General features: G+C 47.9%; 1 long non-coding RNA gene across 1 annotated transcript; it reads left to right on the top strand.

The window, feature by feature from the left end:
• The first annotated feature begins 1,416 nt into the window (after positions 1 to 1,416).
• On the top strand, positions 1,417 to 8,332 carry LOC111824603. Its single transcript, XR_002827710.1, has 3 exons — positions 1,417 to 1,478; positions 3,359 to 3,572; positions 8,281 to 8,332. It is a non-coding gene; the product is annotated as an uncharacterized LOC111824603 (long non-coding RNA).
• Positions 8,333 to 17,761: the final 9,429 nt, after the last annotated feature.

The raw sequence follows: 17,761 nt of genomic DNA, 5'->3' as shown, positions 1-17,761 counted from the left end.
TACCCTGGCTGAGAGTTGTACGCCCCGGGGCATGGGAGTTGACTCTGGAATGCTGTTCATCCTCCTTTCCTGAGAACTGCTTGTCTGACACATTCTGATCCTGGAGGCACCTGCTCTTTGGAACCCCTTCAGCCCGAATTGCCTGCAGCCTCTAAACCATAATACTTCGCCTACTTCCCCATGCAATCTTGTCCTTCTACCCAATATAAGCAGCTGGCTTATGGGGATGGGAGGTAGGGCAGACCTTCTGCTTCCTCAAGCTGCCAGCATTATTGGAATAAATGCTCATGTATGCTTCAACCCTGTCTCAGCTTAATTGGCTCAGGGAGTGACAGGCAGCCTGGACCCATTGGTTGTCTGGTTTCATTTTCTGGCTACTCTGCTGGGATGACAAGCAGGGGACTCCTCTGGGGTGAGTACCAGAGATCTGCTTGCTGCCTGGGCTGGGGGTTCCTGGGGCTGAGGCCTGGACTCCTTTATTTGCAGCGCTTCCAGAAATTTTCCTGCTTTGAGTCCCAGCCGCAGCTTCAGCAATCCCTGTCATCTCACCTAAAACCTAAATTGAATTGAGCGTTCTGTAACTCTGTAACGAGGGGCGCCTGTTGTCTGTTGCACACACGCCCCCTTCCGCCTCTATTGGGTGTGAGCCCGATCAGCTCCTGATTGCAAGCAGCCTCTCATAGTCCTTGCCTGGTCTCGCACTTAGGCTTGATCAGCTTAGGGTTGATGCAGGGCATTCTGTCTGGTGTTCTGTCTGGCAAGCCACAAATGGCTGTCTGTCTGTTGTGTGCACTTGTAAATCCTATCTAATAAAAGACAAAAAGGGTAATTGACCATACCTTCGCTACACTTCCCATTGGCTAATCAGGGCGATATGCAATTTAACTGCCAACAAAGATGGCGGTTAATTTGCATATGTAGGCTCCAAGCGGTGGAGCGAAGCCAGCTGAGCAGCAAGGCCTCATGGCTCTGGCGCCAAGCGGAGCAACGAGGCCTCAGGGCCCCGGGATGGGCAGAGTAGTGAGGCCTCATGGCCCTGGGATCAGTGGAGCAGCGAGGACTGAAGGCTGGGGAGGGGGCTCTTGCTGGAGCCCAGCCAGAGCGAAGGCCTGGGTCCCGGGTGCCAGAGGAAAACTGGTGCCAGCAGCCAAGGGAAGGGAAGGCCTATTGCACGAATCTCTTCGTGCAACAGGCTTCTAGTATTGTATAAGAGTATCTCTCCATATTACCCAGCAATCCCTCTTCTGGATATATACCTGAAAAACCTCAAAAGCATGTATTCCCAAAGATATATGTTCCACTATGTTCATTGCAGCATTATTCACGGTGGCCAAGACATGGAAACAACCAAAGTGTCCCACAATAGAGGACTGGATCAAGAAGATGTGGTACAAATACACAATGGAATACTACTCAGCCATAAAAAGGATAAAATAGTGCCATTTGCAACAACATGGATGGATCTTGAGAACATGATGGTAAGTGAAAGAAGTCAGTCAGAAAAAGCTAAGAACCATATGACTTCACTCATATCCTATCTAATAAAGAGGGGATAAGCTAATTGACCCTCACACCATCGCAAAGATGGCTGCACCCACAGCCAATAAGGAGGGAATATGCTAATTGACTGCCCCACCCTCAAAGATGGCAGTACCCACAGCCAATAAGGAGGAAATATGCTAATTGACTGCCCCACCCTCAAAGATGGCAGCGCCCACAGCCAATAAGGAGGGAATATGCTAATTGACTGCCACGCCCTCAAAGATGGCAGTACCCACAGCCAATAAGGAGGGAATATGCTAATTGACTGCCCCACCCTCAAAGATGGCAGCACCCACAGCCAATAAGGAGGGAATATGCTAATTGAATGCCCCACCCTCAAAGATGGCAGCACCCACAGCCAATAAGGAGAAATATACTAATTGCTGTCCTGCCCTCAAAGATGGTGGCACCCACAGCCAATAAGGAGAAAATATACTAATTGCTGCCCTGCCCTCAAAGATGGTGGCACCCACAACCAATAAGGAGGGAATATGCTAATTGACTGCCACACCTTCAAAGATGGCGGCACCCACAGCCACAAGATGGCTGGCAGGGGAAGGCAGTTGTGGGCAATCAGGCCAGCAGGGGAGGGCAGTTGGGGGTGACTGGGCCAGCAGGGCAGGGCAGTTGGGGGTAACCGGGCAGGCAGGGGAGCAGTTAGGTGTTGATCAGGCTGGCAGGGGAGTGGTTAGGGGGTGATCAGGCTGGCAGGCAGAAGTGGTTAGGGGCAATCAGGCAGGCAGGCAGGTGAGTGGTTAGGAGCCAGCAGTCCCGGATTGTGAAAGTGATTGTGCCCACATCTGAGTCTTGTGGGATCCGGCCTAAACTGGCAGTTGGACATCCCCAGAGGGGCCCCAGATTGGAGAGGGTGCAGGCTGGGCTGAGGGACTCCCCCCCAAGTGCATGAATTTCTTGTACCGGGCCTCTAGTGTGGGACATAAAACTGAAACTTATGAACACAAACAGCAGCAGTGTGGTGGTTTCCAAAAAGGAAAGGGGTGGGGGGAGGGGGTCCTAATGTATGGTGACAGGAGAAGATTTGACTTTGAGTGGTGAGGTGAGCACACGGTGCAATATACAGATCTTGTAACATAGAAACCCACACCTGAAACCAATATGTTTATGTTGCTCAATGTCAATAAATTTAATTTTAAAAAAGAAGAGTGTCGCCCTAACCGGTTTGGCTCAGTGGATAGAGCGTCGACCTGCGGACTGAAAGGTCCCAGGTTCGATTCCGGTCAAGGGCATGTACCTTGGTTGCGGGCACATCCCCAGTAGGGGGTGTGCAGGAGGCAGCTGATGGATGTTTCTTTCTCATCGATGTTTCTGGCTCTCTATCCCTCTCCCTTCCTCTCTGTAAAAAATTAATAAAATATATTTAAAAAAAGAAAAAGAAGAGTGTCTCTGTTGATTATTGTTTTGTGTTTCTCTGTTGTTTGGTTTAATTTGTTTAAAGATGGGGCAGATCCCACTTTGCTGTTGGGAGCCATTATAAATCACATATACATCTCCAGTTTACAGCATAATAGGTTTATGGCTCCTCCAAGCCAACTCCCGGTTTGGCCTGGAGTTAAAAGATAACATACCCTCACCCTAAGCACACAGCTGCTACATCTCTGCTGATAAGCGCATAGCTGCGACATTCCAGAGCCTGTTACATCCTTAATGATAGGCTACCGCCCATGGACCCCCTTGCCCACCCCTCTCCTCTAGAACAACATAAATACTACCCACTGTAAAAATAAAATTGAGGCTTGATCAGAACTTTGTCTTGACTCCATTTCTCCGCGTCTCCTATCCTCTCATTCCTTTGCAGGATTTGGTGCGGTGTACCCACGAAGCATGCCCTGCAGGTCGGGGCATAAATGGCGCCCAACGCTGTCTCTGCTCTCCAATCCTCCTCAGGAACGTTCACTTTTTGTCCGGCCGGACCTCCCCTTGGCGCCACTGGGATCGCCCTGTGAGTCAGCCTGCTTTTTTCCTGGTCGCCACTTTGCTTACCCGCTCTGCGAGTCAGACCTGTTGCTTTGGTAAGTGAACGCATTCATTTTGGATAGGCATTCTCTTTCCTCATTGCCTCCCCCCTTGTCTCCTGCCTCTAGTCCACTTTGAGCACTCTCTTGTTGTTTCGGGAAGAGTGAAAGGTACCCGATTTTGGCGGAGAGAACTCCGAATCACTCAGGCTTGTCCCTTGGTTTCGTTCCATGTGGTTGACTCCTTCCAAAAACCCTGCGTTCACTTTGTCTTAGTGGTCTTTCTGAGAAAGTGGGGACTCCAGCTGAGACTCTGAAGTAAGTGTTTTTGCCTACTTTAAAGCTTAAACTGTCCACCCAAAATTAGAAGTAAACCAGAAAGAACTTGTGTCAGTGTTACTCCGGGAAAACTCCTTGCCTACTTTAAAACGTAAGCCGTCCACCTTGTGAGCACTCCTGGGGTGCCTGACTCCCGACTGGTGAATGCCTGAGGGTCCTAGCAGGTTACCTGCCTCACAAGGGTCCGAGTTGGCGGATTATACCAACCGGCTGTTTACGTAGGAGGAGTGAGCTGCAGAGGCAGCTCCGAGGAAGGCACTTGAAAACAAGTTTCGATCTGGGAAGCTCTGATCCAGGGGTCTAAGTTGGCGGATCATACCAACCGGTTGCTTACGTAGGAAAACACACCTGTGGCATAAACAGGACTGAAGTAGTCTCAGCAGAGAATTTCTACATCCTGACCTATGACACGTGAACAGGGGCCTCTCCTTTGAGGTAGCGGTTGGCTGCTCTCCCTCGCTGGTTCGTCTCCTTGTCGACTCCTGGGCTGACCTGGCACGGGGTTTATACGTCCCGGAGGCTTACGTGGAAGAGGCTAAGACATGGGTCAGGCTCTAAGTTCTCATGATCTGTTTCTTAAAGGACTCAGGGAGTCCCTCAAGGCGCGAGGATTTAGGGTTAAAAAGAAAGATTTAAAAGGCTTCTTTACTTTTAAGAAATGAAACCCCGCTGCTGAATCTCTCTCTGGTTCGGAGAGATTCAGAGATGGCAGGAGAGGGCAGAGCTGTGGGCTCTCCTGCAATGAGATTACTTGGTGTTCTATTTAAAAATTACTAGAGAACATCTTATGACAACCAAACTTTGGCTAAGATAACCTTGGGTACTAGCCATGACTTTAGAAAGCGAAATAGGAAAAAATTTAAAATGTCTTCTTCTATTAAGCATGACTTTGGGAACAAATACGCCATCTGAGTCATTTGCTAAAACTTCCCCCAAAGCAGGATATGTAGGGGAAAGGAAAAAGGAGCACATGGCGATCCTATATGGACGCCTCCTCCCCAGTATTCAAATTTAAAATCTCCTTCTCGTAATTAAAAAAGTTCTACAAAATTTAAAAAATGTGTCTGGGATTTCTGTTCACGTGTAAAGAGAAAAACTGGCTTGGAACTAAAGCGCACATCATCCGATTTTGGACATTTAGATAGAGTTTTGAGCTAAGAATCTCTTTACAAATGTACAGAATAAAACCCAAAACTGATTATTTCCTAAGAAAAATGGCATATTTGAGCCAGGGAAGAAATGCAGGCTGGTTCTAGCAATAAGATTGGTATATTTCCATAATAACGAGTGATTTTTGAAATGTTAATAAAGCCTGTTCCAAAGTTAATCTTAAAAGCCTCAAAGAAATTTAGTAAAATTGTCTGTTACAGAAAATTTACCAAAATAACTGCCTTAAAATAATAATTTAGATTTGAATCTCAAGAATTATTGATCTATATTAATTATAAAAATCTAAGTAGCCCGATAAAAAACCGGCCCTTTGTTAATTGAAAAGGCTGACCAAAACATTTCTAATGAGAAAAGGGGCTAGTTGCTTCCCACCTGTAACAAATTCTTAAAGAATGTGGTCAATTTACATCTGATTGATCCAGGCTAGGCCAAACCTGTTCTTCCAGGGAAAACAGCCCCCCCCTTCCTCCCCCAGGCCAATATTGAAACTTCCCACCGACAAGCAAGGGGCAGGAAGCAATGTAGCTACAACCTTGTTTGTTGACCTTCCCCAGAGGAAAAATTATGGTCGTTTTAAAATCAAAGGCTGGGCCAGGCCTGCCTTGCCAGCCTCAAGTGTGGTTTTCCAAATCTGCTGTGAAATTTAAGACCTTGGAGTTTATACCTAGGTATCTTGAAGTGACATAATACTGAATTAAATAAGATCTAAGTGTACTTCGTACAAAATCTAAAGGACAGAATTAAATCTGTTGGTTGATTATGTCTTGCATTTTTTAAAATTTATTCTTAAAAATGTTACTGATTGAGAAATGCTAAATATTTAACTTGCCAGCTAAGAGTTTAAAGTTCTGGTTAAATAAATTTGGAGAAATCATATAATTATAGTAAAATTTCAACATTTGTCTAATTGAAAAAAGAGGATAAATTTTGTAATCTCAACCGAAATTTTTAATATAAAAACCAGTTTAAATTTAATTGCAAAGAACAATGTAGACAGTCACCACTTTGGGCCACATGACCTGGCAGCCGCCATATCAGCCACATGGCTTGCCACGCCCCTGGGGCCGCCATCTTGAGACAGCAAAGGCCCCTCCCTCTGATTTAGCCAGAAGGGAATGTCTTCTCACTGAGGCAGGATGGAATTTCAGGGGTGGAGCTTTAAGGCAGAGTTTTACTACGGAAATGTGAATGGGGGCAAAAAGTGTGCTTGCCTCTCGGATTTATTTAATACTATTTTTAAGAAGATATTTTTAATGCTTAATTAGCAATCACGGTCTTAATATAATTTCAGTGATATGATAGACCAATGTTTCTGAGCAGTTGGCTTTATAAGGGCCAACAATAGAGCTTGTATTCCTTAAAAAAGGCTAAGTCATTTTTCTAATCTCTTAAATCTAGAAAACCCTACTTTCCTTAAACTAAGGACAATTAAAGGTTATATGTTCCCTCCCTAAACAAAAGTTAAATAGCTTATGTCAAAGTATTTAAAAGGGACTGATAGCAGTAATCCAATTTCTGTGATCCCAACCGAAATTTTAAAACCAGTTTAAATTTAATTGATATCTCTTAATAATTATAAGAAATATATAATTTTTAAATCACACACATATATATATATATATATTTGATGGTCTTTCAAGTTGGATTTCAAAACTATAACCAAGGAATGACTTTGAGAAATTTCAAGGGCCCTGAAATGTTTTCAAAAGTTTATTCTCTCTTTTTAAAGGATTTTTTAATTTAGCTAAATTTAATATACTTGAAATCACAGGGAAAGCTTTATCAAATAAAAATTAACAAATATATTAAGTTTTTGCCTCTGAGAAAGGGCAAAACAAGTAATTTTGTTTAATATTTCTTAAAATACAGCAGTGGAATTTTAAGATGTAATTTGAAATAACAAAAGTTCCTCGCCGCTGCATTTTAAATTAGGCTGCAGGTGGGGCAGCGTTTGCCCCTTGTGAATCAGAATTTTACTAAATACTAAATTTACTTGCTTCGCTTTGCCTTTTTAAAAAAAATACTTAAATTACTAATCTTTGTAAGCAATTGAATCCTAGTAAAATAAATTCTTCTAAAAAGGTTACTGAAGGCTTCCCATGATTCCTCTATATATGCAAATAAGCCAAAGGGTATACTCTTTAAAAATATAATTACTAACATTTACAGATTGTTGTTAAAATACTAAATCTGACAATAATTAGTCACCATAAATAAAATAATCACTTGAAATATATGGCTTTGCGGCAGTATTTGTTAAAATCTCAAAAGGCAACTGTGTTTCTTACATTTGTTGCTTGTGTGAGAAAGAACTGTCTGGAAGGAAATAAAAAGAGGTTTCCTTCAGATGTCTAACTAAAATTAAAAATCAATATATTGGGCCTCAAAAGCTAAATTAAATAATTTGTGTTTTGTCTCCTTAAACAAAGTTTATGTAAATCTACCCAAAGACTAATACCAGAAATTTAATTAAGGTCATTTACTGTCCATAACTTAGGACAAGTAAAGTTAAAAGAATAAATGTTATTTCAAACTGACTTAAAATTGGCAAATTGGGTTAAATGGATATTCAGGGGAACTTAATTGTCACCTATTATAAGATAAACTTTTAATATTTTTATATAAGACCTCCATCATTATACCAAAAAATACTACGCAGGAACCAATTCCTGGAGCTTTAACTGTTTTTACTGATGGGTCATCAAATGGAAAAGCTGCCTATCATACTATAAATTCTGACCGAGTCATATTGACCAGTCATACTTCTGTGCAAAGAATTGAATTAAAAGCTATTAAGGCTGCGTTGCAGATTTCCAACAGCCTATTAATATAATTTCTGATTCCTCTTATGCTTCGGGCCTAGTAAGTAGAATTGAAACTGCCCAGTTGAAATGGTTTAGCGACCAAAGTTTATTCTTACTATTTAAGCAGGTTCAGCAGATTGTACAGCAGAGAAAATACCCTTTTTTGGCTGTCCAATTTATTCCCCTACTTATAGGACTGGGGGTCTCTGGAGCTGTGGCCTCTGGCACAGCTGGATTAGGAACCGCATTACATACTTATAATAAATTATCTAATCAATTAATTAATGATGTTCAGGCTCTTTCAGGTACTATCAATGATCTCCAAGACCAAATTGACTCCCTAGCAGAAGTAGTTTTACAAAATAGAAGAGGATTAGATTTACTATAGCAGAGCAGGGAGGAATATGTTTGGCCCTACAGGAACGCTGCTGTTTTTATGTCAACAAATCTAGGATCGTCCGAGACAAGATAAGAAAACTCCAGGAAGATCTGGTGAAAAGGCGAAGAGAGCTGTTCGAAAACCCCCTTTGGAGCGGACTCAATGGCCTACTCCCCTACCTGCTTCCTGCACTTGGCCCCCTTGTCAGCTTACTGTTAATTTTAACCTTTGGTCCATGGGCTTTTAAGAAACTGACAAGTTTTGTCAAACAGCAAATTGATAGCATCCTAGCCAAACCCATTCAGGTTCACTACCACCGTTTAGCTACTATAGACCTAGAACATGATTATAATGATTGCCAGGGCTCCCTCCCCACGGGGACAGCATAAAGCCAGAGGAATGCTTACCTACACTCTATATAGAGGAATGGTATGGGTACCGTCTGGGTGCAGGGCAAAGCACTGCAAGGGAAGGTCAAAACAGAAAATCAAAATTTTCTCGACCGCCTCTGGATTTCTCTGTGAGCACACCTGGTTTGCATAGAGGTTGGTATCCATACATATATAATTGTTGGCTCTGCCTCTCCTCCCCAAAAGATACCAAGAGCCACCAGAGGTGAGATCTGCCGATCTCATGGGAGGAACCAGGTCACTACTCCCCCAGTCGGTTAATGCCCACCCTTAACTAAATGGTAAGGGAGGAAATGTTGGGAGCCATTATAAATCACATATACATCTCCAGTTTACAGCATAATAGGTTTATGGCTCCTCCAAGCCAACTCCCAGTTTGGCCTGGAGTTAAAAGATAACATACCCTCACCCTAAGCACACAGCTGCTACATCTCCGCTGATAAGCGCATAGCTGCGACATTCCAGAGCCTGCTACATCCTTAATGATAGGCTACCGCCCATGGACCCCCTTGCCCACCCCTCTCCTCTAGAACAACATAAATACTACCCACTGTAAAAATAAAATTGAGGCTTGATCAGAACTTTGTCTTGCCTCCATTTCTCCGCGTCTCCTATCCTCTCATTCCTTTGCAGGATTTGGTGCGGTGTACCCACGAAGCATGCCCTGCAGGTTGGGGCACTTTGTTGGGGGGTCCAGCTGCTTGTGGAAGGCTGAACCCATGGCAGGGATTGCAGGAACTTCCCAGCAGCTGCCGAGACTTCTTCATCTTGGGGACCCACCCTGCTCTCCCTCTCAAGGCATTAGCCACCGGAAATGCTTAGCTAGTGAGAGTTCTTGTCTGTCTGTAATGCAACCTTGATACAAATGTTCTTTGCTTGCTTTCTTACCGTTTTGGGGGCTTAGTTTACTCTTCACTATTTTATGAGCATGGGGGTTCCTCTGTCTCTGCTGTTTGGGCTTTGCACCACTCAGACCACTATCTTCATATTTTTGGATTCTTTTTTCTTTTTGTTCTTTTGCTTGGGTGTTTTGTGGGGTTTTTTTGTTTGTTTGTTTGTTTGTTTGTTTGTTTGCTTCCTCATATTCCAAAGTGTTGATTTGATTCTCAGAATCCTCTACTCTACTGTTGAATCCCTGTAAATTATTCTTTATATCAGTTAGTGTATGCTTAATTTCTGATGGTCCTTTTCATGTCTTTGACATTCTCACTAAGATCCTTGAATATCTCATGAAGATCCTTGAGTACCTTTTTAACCATAGTTTTTAACTCATTATCCAGTAGTTTTCTTGCTTCCATTTCTTTCATTTGTGACATGTTTCTTTGTCTCCGCATATTGGCTGCTTCCCTGTGTTTGTTTCTATGTATTAGGTAGAGCTGGTATGTCTCCTGGAATTGATAGAGTGGCCTTGTGTACTGGGTATCCTGTAGTGCCCAGTAGCTCAGCCTCCCCAGTCACCTGAGCCAGGTCTCGTGCCTTTTATTGGTAGGTCTGAGGCACATTGTCACCAGCTGCAGCTTGTTTGAGAGATTTTAGCAAAGTTCAAGACCTCAACTAGGTCAGGCCATTCATATGGAAAAGTGATTGCAAACATCTTGGGTGAGGCTGGAATTGGATAGGGCAGGGTCTCAGGGTGGAGCAAACTGTGCTCCAGGCTGATAGAGACTCAGATATGGCTGCCAGATGATTTCCTGTCTTAAGAGCAAAGGGTTAGGTTGATTGTACTCCTAGGGCAGTGATAGCAAACCTCTGACACGCGTGTCAGAGGTAACATGTGAACTCATTTTTTTGGTTGATTTTTCTTTGTTAAATGGCATTTAAATATATAAAATAAATATCAAAAATATAAGTCTTTGTTTTACTATGGTTGCAAATATGAAAAAATTTCTATATGTGACACAGCACCAGAGTTAAGTTAGGGTTTTTCAAAATGCTGACACGCCAAGCTCAAAAGGTTCACCATCACTGTCATAGGGGAACAGGTGATCTGTCATTCTCAGTCTGTTAGCTTAATTATTTTTTTCCCTCATCTCTCATCATTCCCCAAGAATTCACAGCTCTACTTCATGAGACCATCGGCAACTGGATGCCCAGTTGGTCTGTGATGGCTGAAGAAGCCACAAAACCAAGCCAGGACCATAACATTGGACAGACAAGCCAGAGATGTGTCTCCCTGCACCTCTCTTCTCCCCATTGGATCAGGGGCAAGACCTGAAAGAGGGGGGTGAGGAGGAAATGAGGCTGTGCCCCAGCCCATGGCAAATGCTGGGGCCGGAGCTGAGGGAGGGGAAGAAAGGGGGACAGACCTTTAAACAGGAGAGATGAACTTCTGTTTTCTCACCAGATGTGGTTGGGCTGAGCCCTGGATGCCATTGAGGAAAGGAAGATTCTAGGTGGTCCATGTAGGCACAGTGACTGGAGTAAAACTGAAATGATTGCCCTGGCGGGTGCGGCTCAGCTGGTTGGAACATCATCCCAAAAGATTGGGGGTTCGATTCCAGGTCAGGGCACGTACCTAGGTTTCAGGTTCTATCCCCATTCGGGGGGCATGGACAGGTGGCAACCGATTGATGTTTCTCTCTCTTTCCTTTCCCCTCTACAATCAATAAGCATATCCTTGGGTGAGGATTAAAAATAAATAAAATAAAATAAATTGATTCGTTCTCCCCATCCCCTGCACCCACCCAATCTCAGACCTCTGCATTAGTTATGTCCCCGTGTCAGTGCGCATGCCCCGCAGATGGGAACCCGTATGCGATTGGATCTCACTGCCCAGGAAATTGTTGGGGCAGGGACTGGCCCCTTCTGCTAATTCTGCTTCTTCTGGAGGAGACAGCCGGAGCGGGAACATGAAGCACATTTAAAGGAGTACACCCAGGACCCAGCCATCGGAGCAGTGCTGGCTGACATCGGCACCAGGGCAGGGACCAGGGACCCAGTGGACTACAGCCTGGACTCTGGGCTTCTTAGACTCCAAATTGCAAAATCCCCTGCTCCGGGCCTTCTGGGGCTGGGCTGTGGGAGATGACCCATGGGGTGGGTCTGCAGGCCGGGCAGGGGCACAGTCACTGGGACACTGGGTGTAAGTCAGTGACAGGGCGGTCCCAGGGTGTTCTGGCTGGCTCATACACTCCCCTCCCTCACTGCCCAGAGCACAGAGACCAGCAGCACACTCAGTTCACTTTACTGGGGTCCCAGGTGACAGTGCACAGGAGAGGGGCCTGAACCACAGGGAGGAGTCAGTTACACGGGGCCTCCCAGCCCAGGCACCTCCGGAAGCTGCTCAGCCCGGCCAGGCCCCGGAGCCCAGGGGACCCCAGGGAGGACAGGCCGCCTCTCCCGCTCCGTGCCCACCCCGACCCCATCCCAAGTGAGCCTGTCTGTCCCAGGGAGGTCCCCGCAGCCCAAGGGGCCACCTGCACGCTGCTCCGAGTCTGTGTCCCGAGTGGGGCTGGGGCAGTCCAGTCGGGCTGTGAGGACACGCCCAGGCGCCATGCCTTCCTCCAGGCGGAAGGAGAGGACCCTGCTGACATGATGGGCTGGGCACCTCCTGGGCATGGGAACTGGGACACAGACACACACAGCCCAGGAGGAGGCTTGGAGGGGCGGGCAGTGGACATCGCTGCTGAGGGAAACACCGAGATGGGCAGGGGGGCCGATGCACAGGTCACCACGTGGGCAGGACACGACAGCACTTGGGGCTGCAGGTGCTGACCTGCCAGCGCCAGGCCGGGCTGCTGGGGGGCGACTCAAGGGCTGACTGCAGCTCCCTCCGGGGACATGTTCTCCCCTCCACCGAGGGACCCCGTCACCTCCTACCCTGGCCGGGCAGCGCAGTAGGGCGTTAAGCAGGGGCTATTGATGTGTCATCCGCATTGTAATTCCTTTCTGTGTGCGGAGCCGGCTGAGGCACAGCGTTAGGGACTTGCTGGGTCGGTGCGCCCTCTGGTGGGCCTAGGGGGACTCCGCCCAAGGCGTGGGGGTTGGAACGAGGATTTTCTATTGTTAACACCACTCTCCCCTCCCCACCCCGCCCCCGCTTTGCCCACCCCTCCCCAGCCCCGCACCCCTCCCCTGGCCTGCACCGCTCTGTGTCTATGGGTGTCCCCCCAAAATGTATACGCACGTTGAATAATAATTCCGGTGGGTTAAATCGGAAAAGAAAGAAACATCAATTGAGCCATCAGTTGTTAAAGTATGCATACATTTTTGGGGGGACTCCCTGTATATGTTCTCTGGCTACTCTCTTAGGTCCTCCCTCTCTCTGTTCTTCCTCCCTCTCTCCCTCCCTCCCAGCCACCTTCCTTGCTCCCATGCGCAGTTTCGGGGACCTGCTCCCACCTGGCTAGAGACCAGGGGTGACCAAGACAATCCACCCGCCTCCTGGGGCTCACAGCCCAGGCGCGAGGCGGGGAGGGGGGGGACACGGACACACTCCTGGGTAGAGTTTAACTGAGTAGAGGAGTCGCTTTGCCCTTTTAGGCGGGAAAGGTACCCGGGAGGAGGGCGTGCCTCAGTGTGCGGGCCTAGTAGGCCAAGGTGAGGAGTCGCTGCTTCCTCCCGGGTCCCCGGGAGCCACAGAAAGGGTTGGAATAGGGGAGAGGCCAGGTCAGGCTTGTGACATCTTGCAGAGGATGAATGGGAAGGGCTGAGCGGGCTGAGCCCAGGTAGGAAGATGGATGGGGAGGCTGGGGGGAGGCAGGAGGGAGAGGGAGCAGGAGGGAGGCCCAGGGCCCCATTGGGTTCCTAGTTGGAGAGGGCGTGCCCCTCCCGCCCTGGGGGGTGTCCCCAGTCTGTAGTCTGTTAGGGGCTGACACCCACCGACCTGGCCCAAGCCTCCAGCCGAGGTCCCCACACAGAGCTCCTGTTCTTGGTGGCACCCCTTCAACCTAGGGCATCTGAACTCCCCAACAATCCACCGTGCACTTGCTTACCTCCTACCTTTCAATTACTGCCTGCTGGAGGACAGCCCCCCAATAATCTTTTTGGGGTGGTGGCCTGGGAACATTGTGTAATCTCTACTATGGCAGTTCTCCAACTATTGGTTGCAGGACTTCTTACATTATTAACAACTAGAGGCCCTGTGCACGAATTCGTGCACCAGTGGGGTCCTTCGGCCTGGCCTGTGGGATCAGGCTAAAACAGGCTCTCCTACCTCCCTCGAGGGGTCCCGGATTGCGAGAGGGCACAGGCCAGGCTGAGGGACCCCGCCGGTGCACAATCGGGGCCCGGGAGGGACATGGGAGGTTGGCTAGTCAGGCAGGGACAGGGAGGGCTCCAAGGTGTGTCTGGCCCTCCTCGCTCAGTCCCCACCTGCCGGACCCTACTGGTTGAAGGGTCTGCCCCCTGGTGGCCAGTGCATGTCATAGCGAGCAGTTGAGCTGCCTTAGCATATCATTAGCATATTACCCTTTGATTGGTTGAGTGGCTGACTGGTCAACCAGACACTTAGCATATTAGGCTTTTTAATTATATAGGACTAGGGGCCCAGTGCATGAAATCGTGCACGTGTAGAGTCCCTAGGTCTGGCCTGTGATCAGGACCATGTCCTCCTCCCTGCGATGCTCCGCGACCCTCCTCGATGCTGCTGCTGCCTCGCGAGTCCAGTCCCCAGTCCCGCGACGCTGCCACTCAGCCCGATTCCCGTGGTTCCCCATTGGCCATCCAGCAATGGGAGCCTGTGGGCTGCGGGGGAGGGACCGAGAGGTGGTCAATGCACCTCATAGCGACTGGTCGATTGGTTGTTCTAGTCATGACGCCTGGCCTTTTATTATTATAGATGATCCAGGGCCCCAAAGGGCGTGTGTGTAGGAGGGTTCAATCTGTATTAGGAATTTCAACTGAGAAATGAAAAGTGCTTATTTATGAACTCTTTAAAAATAGCAACAACAAGCATGTCACACAAGTAACACATATATTTCAATTGCTATAATTTTCAAAACCAAAACAAACTGAGAAGAGTGGCCTTGCTTTATGTTTTTTTGCAAATCTCTTTCATGTCTGACTCAGCAGAAGGCGCCGGATCCCCTTGCCTGCCTCTGTATCAGTCCCTTGTGGTATCGCTGGCCATGCAGCCTCTGGAAAATTCCACTGAATGCTCATGAGTGCGAAAGAGGCAAATAGTATCTTGGCATCATGATGAAAGTGGGCTTGTCCTTGGGGATCCCTAGGGGTCCCGGACCCCTGCCCTGGCACTTCTGCAATGCCACGGGACCCTCAACTTCCTGGATGCCTCCTTCTTCCAGAAGTTTCTGAGTCTCTAATTCTTTTCTCAGCTTCTGGGACCACGCCCACACCCACTCTGCCCCACGCCCACCCACTAGGAGAGAAGCGAATGGGGGCTCCCTCCCGGGAGCAGGGCAGACAGAAATGGACAGATTGTCACACCTGCTCTTCATGAATAAACGTGGACCTAAGAGAAGCGAGAGGATAGAATTACACCGGAAGCATGGCCGGGCCCTAGAATAAAAGCTGGCATAGTCCGTGTCAATCAAATCCACATATAAGCCCTGGCCGTGTGGCTCAGTGGGTTGGGCACTAAAAAGTTGCCGGTTCAATTCCCCAGTGTGGGGTGTGCACAAAGCAGCGGATGGATGTTTTGTTTTCATGTAGATGTTTCTATCTCTCCCTTTCCCTTCTCCTCTCTCTAAAAATCATTAAAAAATAGAATAGCCACGTATAAAAAGCAGCGCTGTGTTTGCATGCAAAGCGGAGTAGGTTCTGAGCTCAGATCACTGTAAACGGATTTTTTTTCACAGACGTGAAGGGCTGGGGGGGGGGTGTTGGGGGGGGCGTGGAAGATGTGCAACAACCCACAGTTCCTGACCATCCCGGCCTCCCACACGCTGGCATTCCCGGAGCGCCCCCTGGTGCCCGTGGTGCCAACAGCCCCCAAGAGGCCAAACTTCAGGGGAGGGACTTGCCTCTGTACTGTAGGTGCCAGTTGCTCTCCTGGGGTGTCCCCACCACAATCTGCAGCCCAGTGTGTCACCCTGTCCTGTCCCGTGAGCATGAAACCTTAGACCAATGACTCAGGGCAGGGCATTGGACCAACACCCACACATGCCGCCTCCTGAGTCCTCAGCATCTCACAATAAAGTGGGGACACTGAGGCAGAAGAGACACGTGACTTGCCTGGTGCGTGGCTGCTGGTCAGACACAGGGCTGCCAGGCAGCATTCAGCGCCTTCGTGGGAAGTGGAGAAAGGGCTCTGCTCAAACCAGCTGCCGTAACGACGCCTCTCGGTTCCTCAAATGGTTACAGAGTGAGCGTGTGACCCAGAAATTCCACTCCAGGAATTTCCCACGAGGAATGAAACACACGTTCACACAGAAACATGAACGGTGACAATAGGAGCACTCACAGCAGCCACATGCGGAAACCACCCAAGTGCCCACCCCCTGATGAGCTGATAAAGGAAATGTGGTGCTCGCATGAAATACTATTGAAATACTGTTCACACCATGAAATACTGTTCACACAATGAAGTACTGTTCACACAATGAAATACTATTTACACCATGAAATACTGTTCACACAATGAAATACTGTTCACACCATGAAATACTGTTCACACCATGAAATACTGTTCACACCATGAAATACTATCCACACAATGAAATACTATTCACACCATGAAATACTATTCACACCATGAAATACTGTTCACACAATGAAATACTGTTCACACAATGAAATACTATTCACACCATGAAATACTATTCACACCATGAAATACTGTTCACACCATGAAATACTATTGACACAATGAAATCTAGTCACACAATGAAATACTGTTCATCCATAAAAAGGAAGGACGCACTGCCCTGGCCGGTCTGTCGGTCTGTCTCAGTGGGTAGAGCGTCGGGCTGGGGACTGAAGGGTCCCAGGTTTGATCTGGCCAAGGGCACATGCCCGGGTTGTGGGCTCGGTCCCTAGTGTGGGGCGTGCAGGAGGCAGCCGATTGGTGATTCTTTCTCATCATTGATGTTTCTATCTCTCTCTCCCTCTCCCTTTCTCTCTGAAATCAATCCTATATAATAAAAGCCTAATATGCTAAGTGTACAGTGGTCTGTTTAACCAATCAAAGCATAATATGCTAATGATATGCTAAGGCCCCTCAACTACTTGTTGTGACGTGTACTGACCACCAGGGGACAGATGCTCCAAGCAGTAGGTTAGCTTGCTGCTGGGGTCCGACTGAGCAAGATGGGCCAAACATGCCCTGGAGCCCACCCGTGGTACCTCCCCAGCTGGCCAACCTCCCGAGTCCCTCCCCAAGCCGGCAGGCGGACATCCCCAAGGAGTCCCAGACTGCAAGAGGGCACAGGCCGGGCTGAGGGACCCCCCCGACCCCGCTCACGAATGTCGTGCTCCGGGCCTCTAGAAAAATATTTTTTAATAAAGGAAGGAAGCACCGACACATGCACAGCATGGATGAACCTTGAAAACATACAGAGTGAAAGCAGCCAGGCAAGAACTAAGCACGCATCGTATGACCCCATTTGTATGAAATCTCCAGAACAGGCAAATCCGTAGAGTCAGAAAGGAGATTAGTGGCTGCAAGAGGCTGGGGGGAGAGTCTGAGGGTGGTTGCTAAGGGGGTGGGGTTTCTTTTGGGGTGAGGGAAATGTTCTAAAATTGGGTGTGGTGCTGGCTGCACAACTCTATGAACATACCAAAGTCACACTTTCGATGGTGAATTGTATGGTATGTGACTCTCACAGCACCTCGCCCGGGGTCATCCACACCTGAACAATGCCAGCTCTGGCTGTTGTTGTTGTGTTTCCCAGGCTTTCAGGGTTATAAATAGCACAGGGATGAACACAATAGAGCTAAACATGCGTGTACACACACACACACACACACACACACACACCCCTAATAAATTCCCAGTGGCCGTGAGTGGCTGCCAAGCCCTCGAATGTGGCTGCTCCAGAGGGACTTGTTATGAAAGAGGATGCTCACGCCCTGGCCGGTTTGGCTCAGTGGATAGAGCATCGGCCTGTAGACTGAAGGGTCCTGGGTTCCATTTCGATCAGGAGCACATGCCCAGGTTGCGGGCTCAATCCCCAGTGGGCGGCATCCAGGAGGCAGCTGATCGATGATTCTTTCTCATCATTGATGTTCCTCTCTCTCTCTCTC

The sequence above is a fragment of the Myotis lucifugus genome, unplaced genomic scaffold (assembly GCF_000147115.1).
Source record: "Myotis lucifugus unplaced genomic scaffold, Myoluc2.0 scaffold_2813, whole genome shotgun sequence".
Classification (NCBI taxonomy): domain Eukaryota; kingdom Metazoa; phylum Chordata; class Mammalia; order Chiroptera; family Vespertilionidae; genus Myotis; species Myotis lucifugus.
The sequence above is the reverse complement of the archived record's forward strand: the minus strand, read 5'-3'. Positions and strand labels throughout refer to the sequence as shown.